Here is a 21,990-nt window from a genome sequence, read left to right as displayed (position 1 = left end):
CCTTCCTGGGAGAAATGGGGCTTTTGATTAGGCTTTTAAACATGAGTGATCCATTGTAATCTCGTATGATTGAGACACAAAAATGGAAGTTTGAGCAGGGCACAGTAGGAGCAAGAGAGCTTAAATCAGCCTCTTCTCTTGTAGTCCTCAACCGACCTTCTTCTGCTTGAATACGTAATCCACCTCAGAACCCTCGTCTTCCAGAAGTTTGCCTTGATTTAAGTGGATGTGAGAGAAAAGTCCAGTCCATTCTCAGCTAAGCTCACAAGCAGCTGGACTTAAAACTCCTTTGTTTCTTAGGGAGAAACTTCCCTTATGGCCTTGTGGCAGCATGGGGAAGCTTGCAACTCTTAGGAGACAATCTTCTCTGGGAAGCCTTCCATATTAATGAAGAATTGAGTAATATTGTCCATAGAAATAGACAATTAGAGCTTAATTGACAAACCAAAGAAAAAATGTGATTGAAAACTGATTGACAGACCCCAAACTATCACTCTCTAACATTTCCTACTGCCTGTGAGTCTGTCCCAAGCCCTTTGGATATTCAATTGGTGTCAAAATGATTATGTAACAGATGGCCTAAGGGACCAGTTCTGGGCTAGTGTTTCCAGCTTATAGTCAGATAATGAGGCTTAGGTCATCGTCATTCCCTAAATGAGCCCTCAGCATCATTCTTTGGGGCCTGACCCAAGCTAACTGTCTCAAAGATATGTGCAAAGTTATCTCCACTAAAAGGAGACTCTAAAAGTCTATGCCTTAGGTATGTTGCCTCAGCACACATACACACTCACACACCCATACACTGCACACACACATACACTGCATGCACCGAAATTTATATTGCAGCTCTACAAGACATTAGAAACACTAGGAAACGGTTGCATAAATGATCCTTGTAATGCATTCTCATGCTACCAAACACTCCTTATTGCAAATAATAGCCCTGGAAAATGGTTATATTAGCTTATTTTGAAATTTCTTAAATTGTGAAATGAATACTACTCACTGAACAAAATGATGTGAAAGTATCTGAACTTCATAAAGAACCTGTTTCTCTCAACTCCCATTCCCGCACCTCAGGGATGACTGTTACTATTAATAATAGTAATAGTTTTCTGTTTCTTCCATGCTGTTTTCTCTCTGTGTTATCAAAACATACATATCTATAGGGATTTTTTCTTTTACAAAAATTGGATATTATATATATATATATATTTTTTTTTTTTTTTCCTTATAACTTGCTTTATTCAGCAGTGTGTCCAGGACGTCCTTCCATGTCAGAACATTTCAGTGTAACAGTACCATGTTCATTCTAATGCCTACATAGTACCCGGTTATATGAGTGTGCCATGGATTGTTTAGATAGTCCCTATTTGTAGATATTTAGATTGTTTCCAGTTTTGTTATTACTATAAGTAAGGCATTAGTGAATGCCTGAAAGCACTTAAGCAAGTGTTTGTGAGTAATTGTCAGGTCAAAGTGTATGCTCAGTTTTAATCTTGGCAAAAACTGTCAAATTGTCCTTCCAAAAAAAGTATCAGTTTACACTTCCACCATATATGTATGCATGTCCATTTCTAATTCCTTCACTAAAAGTATTCTTAATCGCTGTATTCATGGGCCAGTTTACTAGAGGAAATCCTATTTCAGTTGTGCTGTGAGAGTTTCCTGTTACTGGAGTGTATTTTCAATTACTTTTAATTCAATTGTATTTCTCCAGTGAATTGGCTATTTTTCAGTTGGGTTGCTTGTCTTATTGATTTGCAAAAGCTTATTTATTAACATTTTGTTATTTCAAATGTTGTTATTAACCTTTTGTATTTCACGTATTGTTTTCCCAGTCTGCCATTTCATTCAAACTTTGTATAAGCCGTATTTTCCCATATAGAAGTTTTAAATTTTTGTGTAGTCAGATCTGTCATTCATTTCCTTTATGGCTTGTGGATTTCTTCTTATTCCTAAGAAGGTCTTTCCTACTCCATATTCTTATATTTTTTTTCTACTGCTTCTGTAGTTTGGGGTTTTACCCATAGTTCTCTCTTCTACCTGAACTTTATATTCATGCTTGGTGCACAGTGAGGCTTCCCAGGTGGCTCGGTGGTAGAGAATCCACCTGCCAATGAAGGAGAAAAAGGTCCAATCCCTGGGTCAGGAATATCCCCTGGAGAAGGGCATGGCAGCCCCACTCCAGTATTCTTGCCTGGAAAACCCCATGGACAGAGGAGCCAGCCTGGCAGACTACAGTCGATGGGGACACAAAGAGTCAGACACGACTGAGCATGCACACACACACATGGTGTGCAAGAGGGAACTAATTTTTTATCTCTGGGTAGTAGTTTCATGACTGTTATTTTTGTTCATCTTTATACTTCTGTTTATTCCAAAGATTTCACAATTGGCAATATTACTTTGACAACAGGAAAAAGTCCTTTGAAGTAAAAGGAAATCAGGATTCCCATATTGTGCTGTTGAGTTCTAGAGAAGAGTAGGTATAGGAATGGAAGAAGCAAAATGAGGGGAAAAAAATAACAGAAAAACTTCAAGAAATGTGTAAGGATCATAAAGTTTCATGTCGCTCCTTGCTGCCTGATACTGTTTTACCCAAGGAAGCCAAGGTTTTTTCTCACTCATGGGCTGGTTTGAGTATAAGCATGTTGGTCAAGGCAGATGCTCGGTAGCCTGTTTGCTCTCGCATTTTAGGCATCAGGATGGAATGAGGGGCGATGCTATTATGGTCAAAGACACTCACTCAACTGGTGTAGAATCTGAGGAGGTCTGGAGGAAATGCTTTCAAAGCAGAAAGCTGTTTGCACAAGGAGAAGTAGAAGTGGGTGCTGCCACTTGCTAGTAGCTAATTAGCCAGAGTTACCTTGCTCTCACAGGAGGGAAAACCCGCTCAGGAACCCGGGAAATATGGACAGTGCCATCACAGTGGATGAATGAGCCATTTATGGCTTATATAAAAGTTTGTTCCTGTCCAAAAGCAGCGAGGATGGAGATCTTTAGCTGGGAAAATGTCTTTCTATAATTCCATTATGCTCAACTGTTAAAGTTGTAGTCAAAAGAGGCCAGGAAGTTCTTTTGAAGTTCAAAGAAGCATAATATTCAGTGCATAATATTCATGCAAATGTAGGACAAAATGAGCTGAAGAGTTTGCCTCTTTTGGCATATCTGACTTAGGTAATGAACTATTGATCAAAGTGAGGTAGAATAATTGAGTTGTTAAGAATATTTAATTATATATTTCAAATGAACCAGCCTGTGCCAAGGCTGGCAAAAGTCCTTGGGAGAGAAATGGTTGGTGTATTTCATGGCTTCTGTGCCTGCTTTATAAGATGGGTTAGCTGGATCTTCCAAGGGACTAGATTCTCACTCATTTTTCTCCTTTGGAGAAAAGCTTCTAACATTTGTATTTGGCTGAAAATGGGCCTCTGAACTTCCCAGGAAGGATGAGTCCCCAAAAGATTGCAGAGAAGGAAGAAGATAGTGAAATTTTGAGACACAGGAAGCATGGTCTTATGGAGCCTACCCAGAGCCTCTTTATTGTGAAAGTCAAGGGCTTGAGTCCTTCACCTCCAGGTTATCACTTGGACATTTGAGGTGATTATTTGACAAGACAAAGAAATGAGCAGAAGAATAGATGTATTCACATCTTAGAAGTTCAGATAGGTAGAAGTAGAGTAAATGAGAATGCTTTAAAATTAGCTTAATGCCTTTCAAGGTATATTCTTAATTATTTTTTATGTTGGGAGGGACCAGTGATGTTGGCTATGGAAACTCTGGAGTCCACTTTGATCCAAACCCCAGATCCACAACTTCCTTACTTTGGGAATGTTGCTTAATCTCTCCAGCTTTAGTGCTCTTATCAGTACAGTAGGGGAAATAATAGTGTATTGATTGTAAACATGGTCATCTAAAGACTCGATCATATTGTGCACACAGAGGGCTGTGTGACAGTGGCTGGCACACAGTTTTTAATGAATGGTAGCTTCCCTGATGGCTCAGACAGTAAAGAATCTGCCTCTAGTGCAGGAGACCCGGGTTTGATCCTCGGGTCAGAAGGATCCCCTGGAGAAGGGAATGTCAACCCACTCCAGTATTCTTGCTTGGAGATTCCATGGACAGGGGAGCCTGGCAGGCTACAGTCCATGGGGTTGCAGAGTCAGACACGACTGAGTGACTAACATACGCACACACAGCAATTAAAGTAACTCTCTTACAGGCCCAATGATATTATTACCTTAATTTTCAAATGAGAAACTTGAAACTGAGTGAGGCCAAGTGACTTTGTACAAAGCCAGACAGCAAATCCAGGGCAGCACCAGAATGAAAACCCAGGTCTCCAGATCCGCTGTTCTGTTCACAACACCAGTTTGTGTCTAGCAGTTCTTTGAGGAAGCCAGTGCCTTCTCTTGAATGGAAGCCCAGTGCTTTGCACATGTGGAGAAGGAAATAGCAACCTACTCCTGTATTCTACCCTGGCGAATCCCATGGACAGAGGATCCTGACAGGCTACAGTCCATGGGGTCCCAAAGAGTCGGACACAACTGAAGTGACTTAGCATGGCATGCACAGCTTTGCACATGGCAGCCACTTAACATGTGAGATGATCTGAGTAGATGAATAAAGAACTTTGTAATCAGAATTCCAAAGACAGGCAGTATACTATTTGGGAGTTAAAAGATAGAGTCTAGGACTAAAGTTATTCTGGAACCTAAATAAGCTAAGCCAAAGGAAATGTGTGAGGAAGGCTAAAAATATGTGCCTTTATGTGCATGCTTCTTAGATTTCCCTGACTTATCAGAAGGATTGGAATGCCCTCATAGTCTAATGGAGAGTGAACTGTGCTCTAAGTCAGGAGACCTGGCTTCTGGTCAGTTCTATTGCTCACTGTGTGGTGTTGGTTGAGTCATTCACGCTCTCTGAACTAAAGATTCTCTACTCTCTGAGAGGAATTCTTCCCTTCTGGACAGCAAACTAAAGGATGGGAGAATAAGGGGTTGTGCAGCGGGGAGGGCAGGGGAAACCAGAAAAATGAAAGTGGAAGTGTTAGTCCCTCAGTCACGTCCAACTCTTTGGACCCCATAGACTGTAGTCTGCAAGGCTCTTCTGTCCATGAGATTCTCCAGGCAAGAATACTGGAATGGGTTGCCATTTCCTCCTCCAGGGGATCTTCCCGACCCAGGGATTGAACCTGTCTCCTGAATTGCAGGCACATTCGTTACTGTCTGAGGCATCAGGGAAACCAAGGCTCTGTCTTTAGTATTTGGAGCACACCTGGACTTTTATCATTGTCACAAGGTCTTTGCAAAAAGCGTTTTACTCATTTAAGATTTATAGCGTGCTACTTCCCAAAAGAGTAGATATAGGTTATATATGAAAGAATGGGATTCCCTGGTAGATCAGCTGGTAAGGAATCCACCTGCAATGCAGGAGACCCTGGTTCAATTCCTGGGTTGGGAAGATCCCCTGGGGAAGTGATAAGCTACCCACTACAGTATTCTTGGGCTTCCCTGGTGACTCAGATGGTAAAGAATCCACCTGCAGTGTGAGAGACCTGGGATCAATCCCTGGGTTGGGAAGATCCCCTGGAGGAGGGCATGGGAACCTGCTCCAGCATTCTTGCCAGGAGAATCCCCATGGACAAAGGCACCTGGCAGGCTACAGTCCATGGGGTCACAAAGAGTCGGACACCCAGCGCATCACAGCATATATGAAAGAATAGTTGCAAGATAACTTTTTAAAAGCTGAAGCAAAAAAATAGAGGCCATCTGACCAAAGTAGAAAGGGTAGATATTTTTAACACCTGATTTGGTATCATGAGGCTTCCCAGGTGGCTCAGTGGTAAAGAATCCACCTGCAATGCAGGAGATGCAAGAGATGTGGGTTCCATCCCTGGGTCAGGAAGATCCCCTGGAGAAGGAAATGGCAACCCACTCCAGTGTTCTTGGCTGGAAAATTCCATGGACAGAGGGGCCTGGTGGGCTATAGTTTATGGGGTCTCAGAGAGTCAGATACAATTGAGTGACTGAGCATGCACAAAGGTTGATACATTACAGTATTCATGTTTCTAAGTTGGTGTATGCTTCCTGAAAAGATAAAAAGAGAAGCTTTCCATTGGTTGGCAAGAGAAAGGTACAATTTCATCTACCTCCCACTTATTCAAATGGTATGAAAGAAGAATCATATTTGGCATTTCTCTATTAACCCTCTGTAAAGGAATAGGGCAAACATTAAATTATAGCTCAATATAAGTTTTTTTATAAGTGCTAAGTTAATGTAGTCCAGATAGTTTAACTTTGAATGATATAAGCTAATCGAAGGCTAGAACATGGAAATGTTATACATATGGTTGTTTAATATGTCTAGTAGACTGCATTGTCAATTATCAGATACCCTAAGCAAAGTTTACATCAACGTGATTTTTTTCTATTTAAAAATAGATGTCATTTTTCAACATTCAGAAGAAAATAAAAGTATTAGAGAAACAAAAGTCATTGGTAATCTCAACATTTATGTTAATCATGGTTAATTGGTATATAGACTTAGAGTCTTTTTTTTTTTTGCAGCTACACACACACACACACTCATATGTGAGCCTCCATGGTGGCTCAGATGGTAAAGAATCTGCCTGCAATGCCAGAGACCCAAGTTCTATCCCTGGGTTGGGAAGATCCCCTGGAAAAAGAAATAGCAACCCACTCCAGTATTCTTGTCTGGGAAATCCCATGGATAGAGGAGCCTGGTGGGCTACAGTCTATGGGGATCACAAAAGAGTTGGACATGACTTAGCAGCTAAATGACAACAACAACACACAAAATTATTTTATAAAAATGAAGCACTCAGGCAGGGTATGTGCCCAGTAGTGGGATTACTGGGTCATATGGTAGTTTATTTCTAGTGTTTTGAAAAGAATCTCTATACTGTTCTCCATAGTGGCTGTGCCAGTTTACATTACCACTAACAGTACAGGGGGGCTCCCTTTCCTCCACATCCTCTGCAGCATTTATTGTTTATAGATTTTTTTTTTATGATGCCCATTCTGATTGGAGTGAGATGATACATCACTGTAGTTTTGATTTGCATTTCTCTAATAATGAGCAGTGTTAAGCATTTTTCCATGTGTTTATTGGCTATCTGGGTGTCCTCTTTGGAGAAGTATGTGTTTAGGTCTTCTGCCCATTTTTTGATTGAGTTGTTTGTTTTTCTGATATTGAGCTGCATGAGCCATAATTCAAAAAGACACATGTACCCCAGTGTTCATTGCAGCACTATTTACAATTGCCAGGACATGGAATCAACCTAGATGTACATTGACAGATGAATGGATAAAGAAGTTGTGGTACATATGTACAATGGAATATTACTCAGACATAAAAAGGAGCAAGCTTGAGTCAGTTCTAGTGAGGTGGATGAACCTAGAGCCTGTTACACAGAGTGAAGTAAGACAGAAAGAGAAAAAGAAATATCATATATTAATGCATATGTATAGAATCTAGAAAATAATACTGATTAACCTATCTGCAGGGCAGGAATAGAGATGCAGACTTAGAGAGCATACTTGTGGACAGAGCAGGGGAAGGAGAGCGTGGAATGCACTGATAAAATACTGTTGAAATATATACATTACCATATATAAATAAGCCAGCTAGGTGGAAGTTGCTGTATAACATGGGGAGCTCAACCCAGTGCTCTGTGACGACTTAGAGGGGTGGGAGGGAGGCTCAAGAGGAGGGGACGTATGTATATTTATGGCTGATTCACACTGGTGAATGGCAGAAATCAACACAGCATTGTAAAGCAATTATCCTCCTATTAAAATTTTTTAAATGAAGCACTGATTCATCATGGATTCTCTAAAGTGCACCTGTAGTGGAGATTTAGCCTATGTTGTCTGAAGTGAAAACTGGATAAGTTAGGTATCAGTTGTGGGGCACACAAAGTTGATTCTGTTGTGAAAAGTTCAAGAGCACAACTTAAATTCTTGACCAAATAGTAAGTAAACCTCCTTTAGCAGAGATTTGTGCAGCTGAGGTGCTGATAGAAAGAACAATTTGTTTTTTTCAGACAAGAGATTTAATTTTTTGCCCAAAGTCCTATGCCAGATGACAAGAGATTATTTTAGCCAGAAAAATTATTCAGATCAGGTTTCACCAGTTGAGCAGCCTTTCTGTAAAAGTATCTCCCATGGCCTTGAGAATACCACCAAGTCTCAGTTATCCATGTTAATGGGAGATAGAAGGGCACAATGAAGTGAAATTTCATGGAAAATCTTCATTTCTCAACTTAGCCAATGATGTTGCCTTGCTCAACTCTCAAACCTCTTCGAAATATGGACCTTTTCTTCTCATTGAGTTTGCCCACCTGCTAGTAGAAAAGCTAGTAGAAAAGGCAGGTAGTGGGAAGCCCAGGCTGTGCATAGGCCACTCAATATATATTAAGTTGAATTAATTTTGGACAAATGACCCAATAAGTAGGAATAAGATAATTAACTACCAGATAAAGAGAAATAAGCTGTATACTCAAAAGTGAAGGACTTGGGTTTTTCTTGACTTTCTGCTTTCACTGGCTTTGGTAGCCTGAAAATGACGTCTTAAAGCCCTGAGGAATTCTGACTGAGACTTCAGTTCTAGAAACCCAATTTCCAGAGAAATAGGACATTTTTTTTCTGTAATGACTGCTCCATCATGCCCTTTGTCCTGCTTCAAGTTAGATAAATGTCAGAAGAGAAGTACTTATGCTTTTAATTTTTTCTTCACTATTATAGTAGCCTTTAAAAAAATACTCCAAAAGGAATTTGTTTACTTGATTTGTCCTCTTATATAATGAACAGCAAAGATTCATCTCTCCCTGTCCACTGACTGTGTGTGTTATAATAAAATAAATATTATTGTAGTACTTAACATGATGATGTGTCTACAGTAATAGCTCTTATCGAAAACTGTTCATGGGAATGTTTCTTGCCTTTAGACTGGTGATGAAGTTATTGAACTTTTGACCTGGTGCTCGGTGCTAGACAGTAATGGTTGGGGAAAACATTGATGGCATAGAAGCACATCTTTGTTGTTTACTTTTGTCATCATTTCTGTTAACAGGGGCCCTTAAAGTATCAGGGATTATCACTTTCAATTAGGGCCACATGAACCCATTTGAAAAATAGCTGTGATGATACAGGTTGAAGGTCCATCTCAAATGTTCATTGAAATTCCCTTGGGACCAAGTTCTACTCTACAGATACCATGAGTCAGTGGTAAGTCATGAAGTCTCTGGACTTCGCAGGTGGCTCAGTGGTAAAGAATCTGCCAGTGCAGGAGCCACAGGAGACAAGGGTTCAATGCCTGGGTTGGGAAAATCCCTTGGAGATGGAATATGGCAACCCACTCCAGTATTCTTGCCTGGGAAATCCCATGGACAAAGGAACTCAGCAGGCTACAGTCCATGGAGTCACAAAGAGTTGGACATGACTGAGAGACTGAGCACTTGAAGTCTCCAGATGGTATCGCTCAGGTACTGGCAAGTGATAAGTTTACTTTGCTTACTTGCGTCTCCTTCAAGTTGGTGAGGTATCACTGTTTCAATAAAATCAACTCACTTGTGCTTCTTGTCCAAGATAATATACTGGAACTTGAGGTGTGGTCAATGTTGCTGTGTAACTCATGAAAGTTTTTTAAAGTTCAGACTTACAAGAATGTGCTGAAATGGACTTTATCATAGTTTCTGAAAATTGAGCATTGTTCCATGCACTCATGGAGAAATCAGCTGTAATTCAGCTAAGCACCCAATCTTGGACAACCATGGTAAAACATGTCTTAAAGACTATAGTTTAAAAAAAAAATTATAGTGTTTACTTTTGCTATGTAGTTGAAATCAGTGTCAGTAATTGCAGAAGTGTTGTTTTATAGCACCAGTGATATTACCGTTTAGCTCCTTGTCTCTGCCTTCAGTTCCTGAATTTGCTCCTTCCAGGAATTTGTGGATTTCTCTTTGGAGCATAATTAGCCAAATCCCATGTTGCTGAGGTAATGGGACCAGAGTACTTGATGCAAACCACTATGTTTGCATTTATGGTCAGGTTTTGATGCATAGTTAGTTTTTGAGTAAGATGTTTTCATCCTCAAGATGCATAGTTGGGAAGACACTAGTATGGCGCTAGTGGTAAAGAACCCGCCTGCCAATGCAGGAGACATAAGAGACGTAGGTTCAATCCCTGGGTCAGGAAGATCCCCTGGAGGAGAGCATGGCAACCCACTCCAGTATTCTTGCCTGGAGAATCCCATGGACAGTGGAGCCTGGCGGGATATAGTCCACAGGGTCGCACAGAGTCAGACACGACTGAAGCAACTTAGACCTTGACCTAGTATTGTAATGTGAGATAAATGCCATGTATTGTGAGAAAAATGCTGATGGGTATAAAGAGAATGAAAAAGAACTTTTAGCTGAGTTACTCTTCTCTTCCCATCTCTATTTCATAGCTCTTGGAAGCATAGGCACTATTTCATACTTTATAATCTGTCCTTGAGATAAATACCAAAAAATGCAAAATGAAGTCTTCCAGTTGTATCATTTCCTATAGTCATTTGAGTACGACTTGGCTTCACTACAGACAACACCTGATTCTTTAAAAGGTGAGCAAAGCTGTGTTTCCAGGTAGGGTGGGAAGGGTGGTTTGAGAAAAAGTTAGGCAAGAATGTGTGGAAGCCCTTTATTTTTTAAGTTCTAAAAGTGGGTGACATGCACTTTACACTCATGTAGCAGGACAGGCAAAATGCTACTGTGGTTTCAGTCCTTGGTTCTGAGGCCAGCCTTCTTAGATTTGAATCCCACCTCCATACCTTGACTACTTATGTCAACTTAGGCAAGTTACCAAACCTCCCTGTGCCTCATGTCTAAAAGGGGGCTAATAATGGGATCTAGCTTGTAGGGTTGTGGTAAGAATTTTTGAATTCATGGATGTAAAACCCTTAGCTTATAAGACATGTTCAACAAATTTTGTTGTTATTTTTCTTATTACTGTTATCATCATGCTCAAATGGCTCAGTGTTCTTCAGGACCTGGTTTCTTGGCCTCTTTTTACCTTTATCTTCTACCTCCTTATCCTTGAGCCAAATTTGGAGCAGGCAAATTCAGATCAGTCAGTTTCACACATTGTCTAACAGTACCCTGTCTAGAGGCTGAATTTGGGGCAAACAGAATCTGTTGGCTGAAACAAGTTATTTGGATCATCTGTGGTTGTCATGAATAGTGGTGAGCTCAGATATATTGAAAGGATCCATTTAAGAGTTTCTGTAAAGAAATCTATCTTAAAGATATTTTAGAGAGGTGACGGCAACTTGTTTAACAGCTGTAGATAAAGAATACCCTCCTTGTGGCATTGGTGTATACCGTTCCTTTGGAAATTGACTTGCCTGTAAGTTAGAATCTTAGCAATTTGGAAATGAGTTTTAAAATATGTAAATGCACATGAAACCCACATTTTGATAGCTTGCTTTATTTTGGTGCTTGCTTAGTCTTTCAGGGGTGGGTCCTTATCTTTTATTATCCCATCTCTTTATCATCCAGAAAGGAATAAATCACCCAACCATGCAGATCACATTGCTAATAATGAAAGCTCATCCAGTTTCATATTTGAAGTAGGTAGTTCTCATGTCAGCCTCTGAGGGAGCTGATTATTTCTGGCAAAATAATCCAGAATCAAATATGGAATACACAGGTTCCATCTTACTTTGCAATGTGAATTTAAATCAACAAAGTAATTTCCAGCTTACCTCCATCCAAGTATTAGCAATTGAAGAACCATACAAGGCAATTTATGCCAGCCTAATAATACCACCTAAATAGCCTCCTTCATGGATTTGCTTCTAAGTGTATACTCAGATTTTTCTGAAATGTCTAGGTAAGTTGTTGATATGAAAGGCAAATAACTTAGGTGTTTTAAAGATTATGAATTTATCAAATTTATTTTAGAGAAACGGTCATTCTCTTCTCACCAGTATGTGGAAGTTTGCAAAAGGTGCCTAATTTATGTTTATTTTGGGAAATTCATGATTTGTCTGTCTTCAGTTAAACATGCAGGGATTGTTAAAAATATTTCCTACTTCATTCTATAACACTGTGGAGCAGAGGTCTAATTTGTGTATTTACCAAAAAAATTGTATTCCTGAGACTTGGGTGAAAAATATATAACTTTTGCCTACAAAGTAATTTTGATTTTTCGGAGTTCTTTTAATCAATAAATGGTCTTGAGCACTTACATTTAGTCCAGAATGTAGCTTAGGATAATAACATTAACAATAATAATGGTAATATCATAAAAAGAGAAATTAAAAGTTACTGATAAAAGAAAATATATTGTTTCCATTTTCCCTCACCAAATTTGCGAAGTTTTAAGCAATTAAAATATCCAGTGTTGGACATTTTCACACACTGCAATTGGGAAGTAAATTAGTGCAGCTTTTCTGGAAGGCAGCTTGACAGTATAGATTGGGAATTTAAAAGCGTTCATTACCTTTGACTCAATAAATCTACCTCTAAGAATTTATATTTAGAAAATAACCAGTATTATATACATTAGTGTATATGCAAGGATATTTATTTTTTGTTTATTTTTTGGCCACACCTAGAGGCATACGGCGGAGAAGGCAATGGCAACCCACTCCAGTACTCTTGCCTGGAAAATCCCATGGATGGAGGAGCCTGATAGGCTGCAGTCCATGGGGTCGCTAAGAGTCAGACACGACTGAGCGAATTCACTTTCACTTTTCACTTTCATGCATTGGAGAAGGAAATGGCAATCCACTCCAGTGTTCTTGCCTGGAGAATCCCAGGGACAGGGGAGCCTGGTGGGCTGCCGTCTATGGGGTCGCACAGAGTCGTACACGACTAAAGTGACTTAGCAGCAGCAGAGGCATATGGGATCTTAGTTCCTCGACCATGGATCTTCTACTGTCTCCTGCAGTAGAAGCACAGAGTCTTAACTACTGGACAGCCAGGGAAGCCCCTATATACAGGGATATTTATCATGGAATTTTTTTAAAAAAAAGAAGAGGATACAATTTGAACCCTCAAATAGGGGATTGGTTAAGAAATTATGTTTCAACTGTGTTAATGAAAAATCATGTCACTAGGCATGTAGTATAGGGGGAATATTTAATGGCACAAAAATGTACACAATGTGTTAACTTTAGAAGTAGTTTATAAAATGTATATTGTTATATGTTGTTATATTATATAAATAGAAAACTTTATATACCTTTATGCACAGAAGAGAGACTAGAAAGAGCTTCTAGTTTCTTGACATGTAAAAAGCTTAGAAGTTGTCACTCCTATTGTCACAAGAACAAAGGCTTAAGGACATGAAAATCAGCAAGTCCTCTTAAAATCACAGAAAATTGAGGTCACAGGGCAAACTGCCTTGTGGTTTTTATCTTGGAAACTGGAAAGACAGGTGAATACAATCACCACTGCTGGATCCTGGTTGGAGCACTTAACGGGTAATCAGGTAATCGACTAATTGCTGGAGAAGGAGCATGTTCTAGCTTCAGAGAGAAAAACTCTTTTTTGTGAGTTTTTACCTCCAGGATCCCCACCAGGTTCTCAGGTTTGGTGAAAAATTTATAAGTGTTATAGGTAGAGGAGGGGGAAATGTAACCATTTAAAATAAGCCTAGAGTTCTTTATTCTCATTAACTAAGGCCTGGCCTCAGTTCAATTCAGTTCAGCCGCTCAGTCGTGTCCGACTCTTTGCGACCCCGTGAACTGCACCACGCCAGGCCTCCCTGTCCATCACCAACTCCCAGAGTTTACTCAAGCTAATATCCATTGAGTCGGTGATGCCATCCAACCATCTCATCCTCTCTGGTCCCCTTCTCCTCCTGCCCTCAATCTTTCCCAGCATCAGGGGCTTTTCAAATGAGTCAGCTTTTCGCATCAGGTGGCCAAAGGATTGCAGTTTCAGCTTCAACATCAGTCCTTCCAATGAACACCCAGGACTGATCTCCTTTAGGATGGACTGTTTGGATCTCCTTGCAGTCCAAAGGACTCTCAAGAGTCTTCTCCAACACCACAGTTCAAAAGCATCAATTCTTCAGCGCTCAGCTTTCTTTATAGTCCAACTCTCACATCCATACATGACTACTGGAAAAACCAAGGGAAATGATTTTATCTTAGACTAACTAATTTGGGTTTTATCAGAGTCTAACTACCCTGGAACGTCTTCACTGGTGGCTCAGTCAGTATAGAGTCTGCCTGCAATTCCAGAGACATGGGTTCAATCCATGGGTCAGGAAGATCCCCTGGAGAAGGAAATGGGAACCCACTCCAGTATTCTTTCCTGGAGAATTCCATGGGCAAAGGAGCCTGGTGGAATGGAACCACCCTGGAAGAAGGAATATATGCCCAACTCCACTAGCTTTCCTGTCTTACCTACACTGGTGGGCAGGAGCAAAGTTAATTAGTGCTTTTGAAGGTCACAACTCAGGGACATGGATCACTAAAAGCTGAGAGCTAATTATATGATTATAGAACATTTCTCCTTCCCCTACAATTTGCTACGCATCAATTGGGATCCTGTATAATAAGAGGAGATTGAAAGACCTGCAAGCCTTAGACACTGTTTAAGAAGAAGAATCTAGGGAAACCCAATAACAATGGAGAGGATAAACAAAGACACTAGGCAGATTTTAGCCTCTGACCCCATGGCTACAAAAAACAGTAAAACTAGCCTAACTCCTAGAGAGCTTAACATAAGACCTCACACTAATGCTCCATTTACCTCAGTTACTTTTACTCAGTACATCATGTCTGAGTTTCAACAAAAAAGTACTGGGCATTCTAAAAGGCGAAAAAAAAAAAAAAAAAAATCAATCTGAAGAGACAAATCATGCATCAGAACCAGGCTCAGGTATGGCAGATATTTTGAAATTATCAGACTTGGAATTTAAAATAAATAAGATTAATGTGTTGAGAACTCTAATGAAAAAAGGAGGCAAAATGTAAGCATATATGGGCAATGTAAAGAGACTTCAGAAAGAAAAACACCAATACAGTATACTAACGCATATATATGGAATTTAGAAAGATGGTAACAATAACCCTGTGTACGAGACAGCAAAAGAGACACTGATGTATAGATCAGTCTTATGGACTCTGTGGGAGAGGGAGAGAGTGGGGAGATTTGGGAGAATGGCATTGAAACATGTATAATATCATGTATGAAACGAGTCGCCAGTCCAGGTTCGATGCACGATACTGGATGCTTGGGGCTGGTGCACTGGGACGACCCAGAGGGAGGATATGGGGAGGGAGGAGGGAGGAGGGTTCAGGATGGGGAACACAGGTATACCTGTGGCAGATTCATTTTGATATTTGGCAAAACTAATACAATATTGTAAAGTTTAAAAATAAAATAAAATAAAATAAAATAAGAATCAAAAGGAAATGTGAGAAATCAAAAACACTGTAACAAAAATGAAGAATGCTTTTGATGAACTCATCAGCACACTGGACGTGATTGAAGAAAGAGTAAGTCATCTAAAGATATGGCAAGGGGCTTCCCTCGTGGCTCAGTGGCAAAGAATCTGCCTGCCGATCCACAAGATACAGGTTTAATCCATGATCTGGGAAAATCCCACAGATTTTTTTTCCAGAATCTGGGAAAATGCTGCAGAGCAAGCAACTAAGCCCATGTGTCACAACTATTGAGCCTCTGTTCTAGAGCCTGGAAACTGCAGCTACTGAGCCCATATGCCACAGCTATTGAAGCCCACATGCCCTAGGGCCCATGCTCTGCAGCGAGAGAAGCCACAGCAATGAGAAGCCCGCGTATTGCAACAAAGAATAGCTCCCTGCTTGTCACAATTAGAAAAAAGCGCATGCAGCAATGAAGACCTAGCACGGCCATAGATAAATAAATAAATAAAGCATGCCAAGAGAAATGTCCCAAACTGAAAATGTGATCAAATTCAATAGAATATTCAAGAACTGTGGGAAAATTACAAAAAGTGTAACACGTATGTAATAGGAATGACAGAAGGAGATGAAAGAAAGGAAAAAGAATTAATGAATGAAGTGATAATGGCTGAGAATTTTCCAAAAGCAATGACAAACACCAAAGCACAAATCCAAGAAGCCCAGAGAACACAAAGCAGGTACATGTGAGAAAACTTACACCTAGGCATATCATATTTAAACTACATAAAATCAAAGACAAAGAGAACATCTTGAAAGAGGAAAAACACATTACATATAGAGGAACAAGGATAAGAATTGCATATGATTTCTCTTCAGAAACCATGCAAGCAGTAATAGTGGAATGAAGCACTTAAATTCTTGAAAGAAAAAATCCATCAACCTACAATTCTGTATCCAGCAAAACTATGCTTCAAAAGTGAATGAGAAATATTTTCTCAGACAAACAAAAATTGAAGGAAATTTTCACCAATTGACCTTCCTCACAAAAAAAATGTTAAATTATTTAAGAAAAATGAAAATAACGTCAGAAACTCAGATCTATATAAAGAAGGGAAAAGTGTTAAAGAAAGAATAACGGAAGGTAAAGTGAAATCTTTTATTTTTCTTATTCTTAACCTAACAGAATAAAGTTTGTTCAAAATAATAATAGCAACAGTGTACTGAATAATTACATGATCTGCTGGATCATGGAAAAAGCAAGAGAGTTCCAGAAAAACATCTATTTCTGCTTTATTGACTATGCCAAAGCCTTTGACTGTGTGGATCACAATAAACTATGGACAATTCTGAAAGAGATGGGAATACCAGACCACCTGACCTGCCTTTTGAGAAACCTGTATGCCGGTCAGGAAGCAACAGTTAGAACTGGACATGGAACAACAGACTGGTTCCAAATAGGAAAAGGAGTACGTCAAGGCTGTATCTTGTCACCCTGCTTATTTAACTTCTATGCAGAGTACATCATGAGAAACGCTGGACTGGAAGAAACACAAGCTGGAATCAAGATTGCCAGGAGAAATATCAATAACCTCAGATATGCAGATGACACCACCCTTATGGCAGAAAGTGAAGAGGAACTAAAAAGCCTCTTGATGAAAGTGAAAGTGGAGAGTGAAGAAGTTGGCTTAAAGCTCAACATTCAGGAAACGAAGATCATGGCATCTGGTCCCATCAGTTCATGAGAAATAGATGGGGAAACAGTGGAAACAGTGTCAGACTTTATTTCTTGGGGCTCCAAAATCACTGCAGGTGGTGACTGCAGCCATGAAATTAAAAGACGCTTACTCCTTGGAAGGAAAAGTATGACCAACCTAGATAGCATATTCAAAAGCAGAGACATTACTTTGCCAACAAAGGTCCGTCTAGCCAAGGCTATGGTTTTTCCTGTGGTCATGTATGGATGTGAGAGTTGGACTGTGATGAAGGCTGAGCGCCAAAGAATTGATGCTTTTGAACTGTGGTGTTGGAGAAGACTCTTGAGAGTCCCTTGGACTGCAAGGAGATCCAACCAGTCCATTCTGAAGGAGATCAGCCCTGGGATTTCTTTGGAAGGAATGATGCTAAAGCTGAAACTCCAGTACTTTGGCCACCTCATGTGAAGAGTTGGCTCATTGGAAACGACTCTGATGCTGGGAGGGATTGGGGGCAGGAGGAGAAGGGGACGACAGAGGATGAGATGGCTGGATGGCATCACTGACTCGATGGACTTGAGTCTGGGTGAACTCCAGGAGTTGGTGATGGACAGGGAGGCCTTGCATGCTGGGATTCATGGGGTCGCAAAAAGTCAGACACGACTGAGAGACTGAACTGACTGAACTCAACTAACTGAATAATTATAGTTTATGGAAAAGTGAAATGAATGACAGTGATTTTATAAAGGATGTATTCTACTACAAAGTACCTGCAGTGCCTGTGAAGCAGTATAGTGTTATTTGAAAGTGGAGTTAGATTTGTGTAAATATGTATTGTAAGGTCTATGACTACTACTAATTAAAAAGATGAGTATAATTAATATACTAAGAAAGAGAAAATAGAATAATAGCAAATGCTCAAATAAAACTATAGAAAGCAGTGGAAGAGTGGAATACACACACATAAGTAAAAAAATCAAGGAAAATGAATAGAAAATAATTACAGATATTGTCAGTATTAACCCAGCTGTACCAATAATCATTTTAAATGTGAATGGTCTATATACACCAATTAAAACACAGACTATCCAAATGGATTATAAAACAAAAAAAACAAGACCCAACTATATGTTATCTACACACTTTAAATGTAAAGATACATATAGATTAAAAGTAAAAGGATGCTAAAAGATATCCTCCAATTAAAAATAAATTTTAAATAGTAAAGGGATGGAGAAAGATATACCATGCTAACACACTAATCAGATGAAAGTGGAAGTAACTATATTAGTTTTAGACAAAGCAGGTTTTAGAGGAAGGAAAATTATGTGTATATTTAACAGAGCATCAAAATACATGATGCAAAAATGGATAGTACCTGAAGAAGATACAGACAAGTCCACTATTTCAATTAGAGAGTTTAAAACCCCTCTATTAGTAATCAACAGATCCAGCAGGCAGAAAGTTAATAATGATATAGTTGAACTGAACCGCACCATCAGTCAACGGGATCTTATTGTCATCTGCAGAGTATTTCATCCAACGACAGCAGAATACACATTCTTCTCCAGGTCAATAGAACATTCACCAAGATGGACCACATTCATGGGTCATAAAACAGATCTTAACAAAACTTATAAGAATATAAATTATATCAGTATGCTCTCAGAACATAGTAGAATTAGACTAAAAAATCAATAGCCTATTATACAGAGTGAAGTAAGCCAGAAGGAAAAACATAAATACAGTATACTAACGCATATATATGGAATTTAGAAAGATGGTAACAATAACCTGGTGTACGAGACAGCAAAAGAGACACTGATGTATAGAACAGTCTTATGGACTCGGTGGGAGAGGGAGAGGGTGGGAAGATTTGGGAGAATGACATTGAAACATGTAAAATATCATGTAAGAAACGAGTTGCCAGTCCAGGTTCGAGGCACGATACTGGATGCTTGGGGCTAGTGCACTGGGACGACCCAGAGGGATGGTATGGGGAGGGAGGAGGGAGGAGGGTTCAGGATGGGGAACACATGTATACCTGTGGTGGATTCATTTTGATATTTGGCAAAACTAATACAATTATGTAAAGTTTAAAAATAAAATAAAATTTAAAAAATAAAAAGAAAAAAAAAATCAATAGCAGAAATATACCTGTAAAAATATCAAAATATTTAGCGATTAAACAATATACTTCCAAATAGCACATAGGCCAAAGAAGTCTCAAGTGAAGTTTAAACACATTTTGGATTATATGAAAATAAAAATATAATTTATAAAAATTCTAAGCAGTGCTTAGAGGGAAATTTATAGCATAGAATTAATATATTAGAAAAAAAGACCTGATATCAATAATCTCAGCTTCCACCTTAGGAAACTAGAAAAAGAAGAGCAAATCAAACCCAAAGTAAGCAGAAGAAAATAAATATTAAAAAATTAAAGCAGAAATCAATGAAAGTTATACCAGGAAAACAAAAGAGAAAAATCAATGAAACCGAAGTCTGGTTCTTTGAAAAGATCAATAAAATAGATAAACCTCTAGTCAGATTAACTAAAAACGAAGGCACAAATTACTGATTTCAGAAATGAAAAAAAGGCCATCACTACCACCAGAACCTGAAGATTAACAAAAATTATCTTCCACAGCTAAAGATATAAAGGAATCACAATGAGATGGGTAAGAAGAATTGGGACAGAGTATAGTCAAGACCCACATCCCTGGGTAGCTGACTCACAAACAGGAGAATAATCACAATTGCAGAGGTTCTCTCCAAGGAGTGAGGGGTCCAAGCCCCACAGTGGGCACCCCAGCCTGGGGGTTCTGCCCCAGCAGGACAAGTGCCCAGAAGTTCCAGCTTTGAAGGTCAGCAGAACTTGCATACAGGAGAGACTGAGGGCTGTAGAAAACAGAGACTCTGCTCTTTAACAGTTTGCACAATATCTCACATGTTTCAAGTCCCAGTGCAGAGGCAGTAATTTGAAAGGAACCTGGGTCAGATTCGCTTGCTGATCTCAGAGAATGACCTGGAGAGGCAGAAAGCAACTGGGACTCTCCCCAGGGACACAGATACTGATAGCAGCCACTTTTTGGAGCTTGTTTACCATAAGGACACTGGAAAGTGCCATTTTCAAGTCCTCCTTCTAGCCTATTAGTGCCAGGGTCTTATCTGCCCACCAGTGGGCTGGCATCAGTCTTAGACCACCATCCTGCCCCATAGCCAGGGATCCCAGGACCTAGCCCTGCCCAACATCAGGCTGGGACAAGACCCAGGCCCCCTGGCTCCCCAAATCAGCCAACTTGGGGCCCGACCCCACCCACTAGTAGGTCAGCACCAGCTTCTGGATCCCCCCTGACACAACGGCCAGCCAACCCAGGACCCAACCTGCCCACCAGCCAGCTGGCACCAGCCCTGGGACATTTCGAACCATGCAACCAGTCAAGCTGTGACCCAGACCACCAGCAGGCAGCAGCCAACCAGACTGGGGGCCAATCCTACCTACAACTGTGCCCACAGTAGTCAGCTCTGCCACAAGAGAAGGGCCCATGTAGCCCACAGAGGGGACAATCCTAGAGAATATAGCTCTGGTGACCAGAGAGAAGTTTGCCGCTGGGCCCGATTGAATGTCTCCTGCATAAGCCCACTTCTCCAAGAACAGGAAGTGTAACCAACCTACCTCATCCTTAGAAATAAATACAGAAAATTAAGCAAAATAAGGAGACAGATAAATATGTTCCAAAGGCAGGAACAAGACAAAACCTCAGGAGAAGAATAAAATGAAGTGGAGCTAGGCAATCTGCCTGACAAAGACTCATGGTAATGATCATAAAAATGCTCAACAAACTCAGGAGAAGAACTGAAGAACATAGTGAAGTTTAACAGCTAGAGAATATAAAGAAGAACCAAACAGGGCCTGAAAAATACAATAACTGAAATTGAAAGTACATTGGAAGGAATCAACAGTAGACTAGAGGATACAGTGGAATGAATCAGCAAACTGTAAGACAAAGTAGAGGAAATCACCCAAGTTGAACAGAAAAAAATGAGTTAGGCAAATGAGGATAGTTTAAGAGCTCTCTAGAATTACATCAAGCATACCAGCATTGGCATTATAGAGGTACCCGAAGGAAAAGACAAAGGGGCAGAGAACATATGTGAAGAAATAGTGGCTGAAAACTTCCCTAACCTAGGGAAGGAAACAGATATCGAGGTATAGGAAGCACAGAGTCCCAAACAAGATGAACCCAAAGAGGTCCCCACCTAGACCCAGTGTAATTAAATTGGCAAAAATGAATGATAAGGAGAGTCTTAAAAGCGACAAGAAAAAAGCAAGTGCAAGGGAATTCCCATAAGGAATTCAGCTGACTTTTAAGGAAAATTTTGCAGGCCACAAAGAGTGGCATGATATATTCCAAGTAATGAAAGGAAAAATACCTAAACCCAAGAATGCTCTACATGGCAAGGCTATCATTCAGGTCTGTGAAAGAAAGTCGTGTCCGACTCTTTGAGACCCCATGGACTGTAGCCTGCCAGGCTTCTCTGTCCATGGGATTTCTCAGGCAAGAATACTGGAGAGGACTGCTATTTCCTTCTCCAGGGGATCTTCCTGATCCAGGGATACATGGGTCTCCCACATTGCAGACAGGCTCTTTACGGTCTGAGCCACCAGGGAATCCATTCAGATCTGAAGGAGAGATAAAAAGTTTTACAGAAAAACAAAAGATTAAAGAGTTCAGTACCACTAAACCAGCTTTACAAGAAATGTTAAAGGGACTTCGCTAAGCAGAAAAGACCACAACTATAAATATAAAAATTATAAAAGGAAAAATTTAATTGGTAAAGGCACATGTACAGTAAAGATAGTGGACTAACCATTTATAAAGCTAGTA

The 21,990-nt window shown here is 39.9% G+C and overlaps 1 long non-coding RNA gene across 1 annotated transcript in view; it reads right to left on the bottom strand.

The window, feature by feature from the left end:
* LOC113888500 overlaps positions 1–21,990 on the bottom strand; it is a 56,177-nt gene that overhangs the window by 1,566 nt on the left and 32,621 nt on the right. The window lies entirely within an intron of this gene.

The sequence above is a fragment of the Bos indicus x Bos taurus genome, unplaced genomic scaffold (genome assembly GCF_003369695.1).
Source record: "Bos indicus x Bos taurus breed Angus x Brahman F1 hybrid unplaced genomic scaffold, Bos_hybrid_MaternalHap_v2.0 SuperScaffold_100301, whole genome shotgun sequence".
Lineage (NCBI taxonomy): Eukaryota > Metazoa > Chordata > Mammalia > Artiodactyla > Bovidae > Bos > Bos indicus x Bos taurus.
This window is presented reverse-complemented; position numbering and strand designations above follow the sequence as displayed.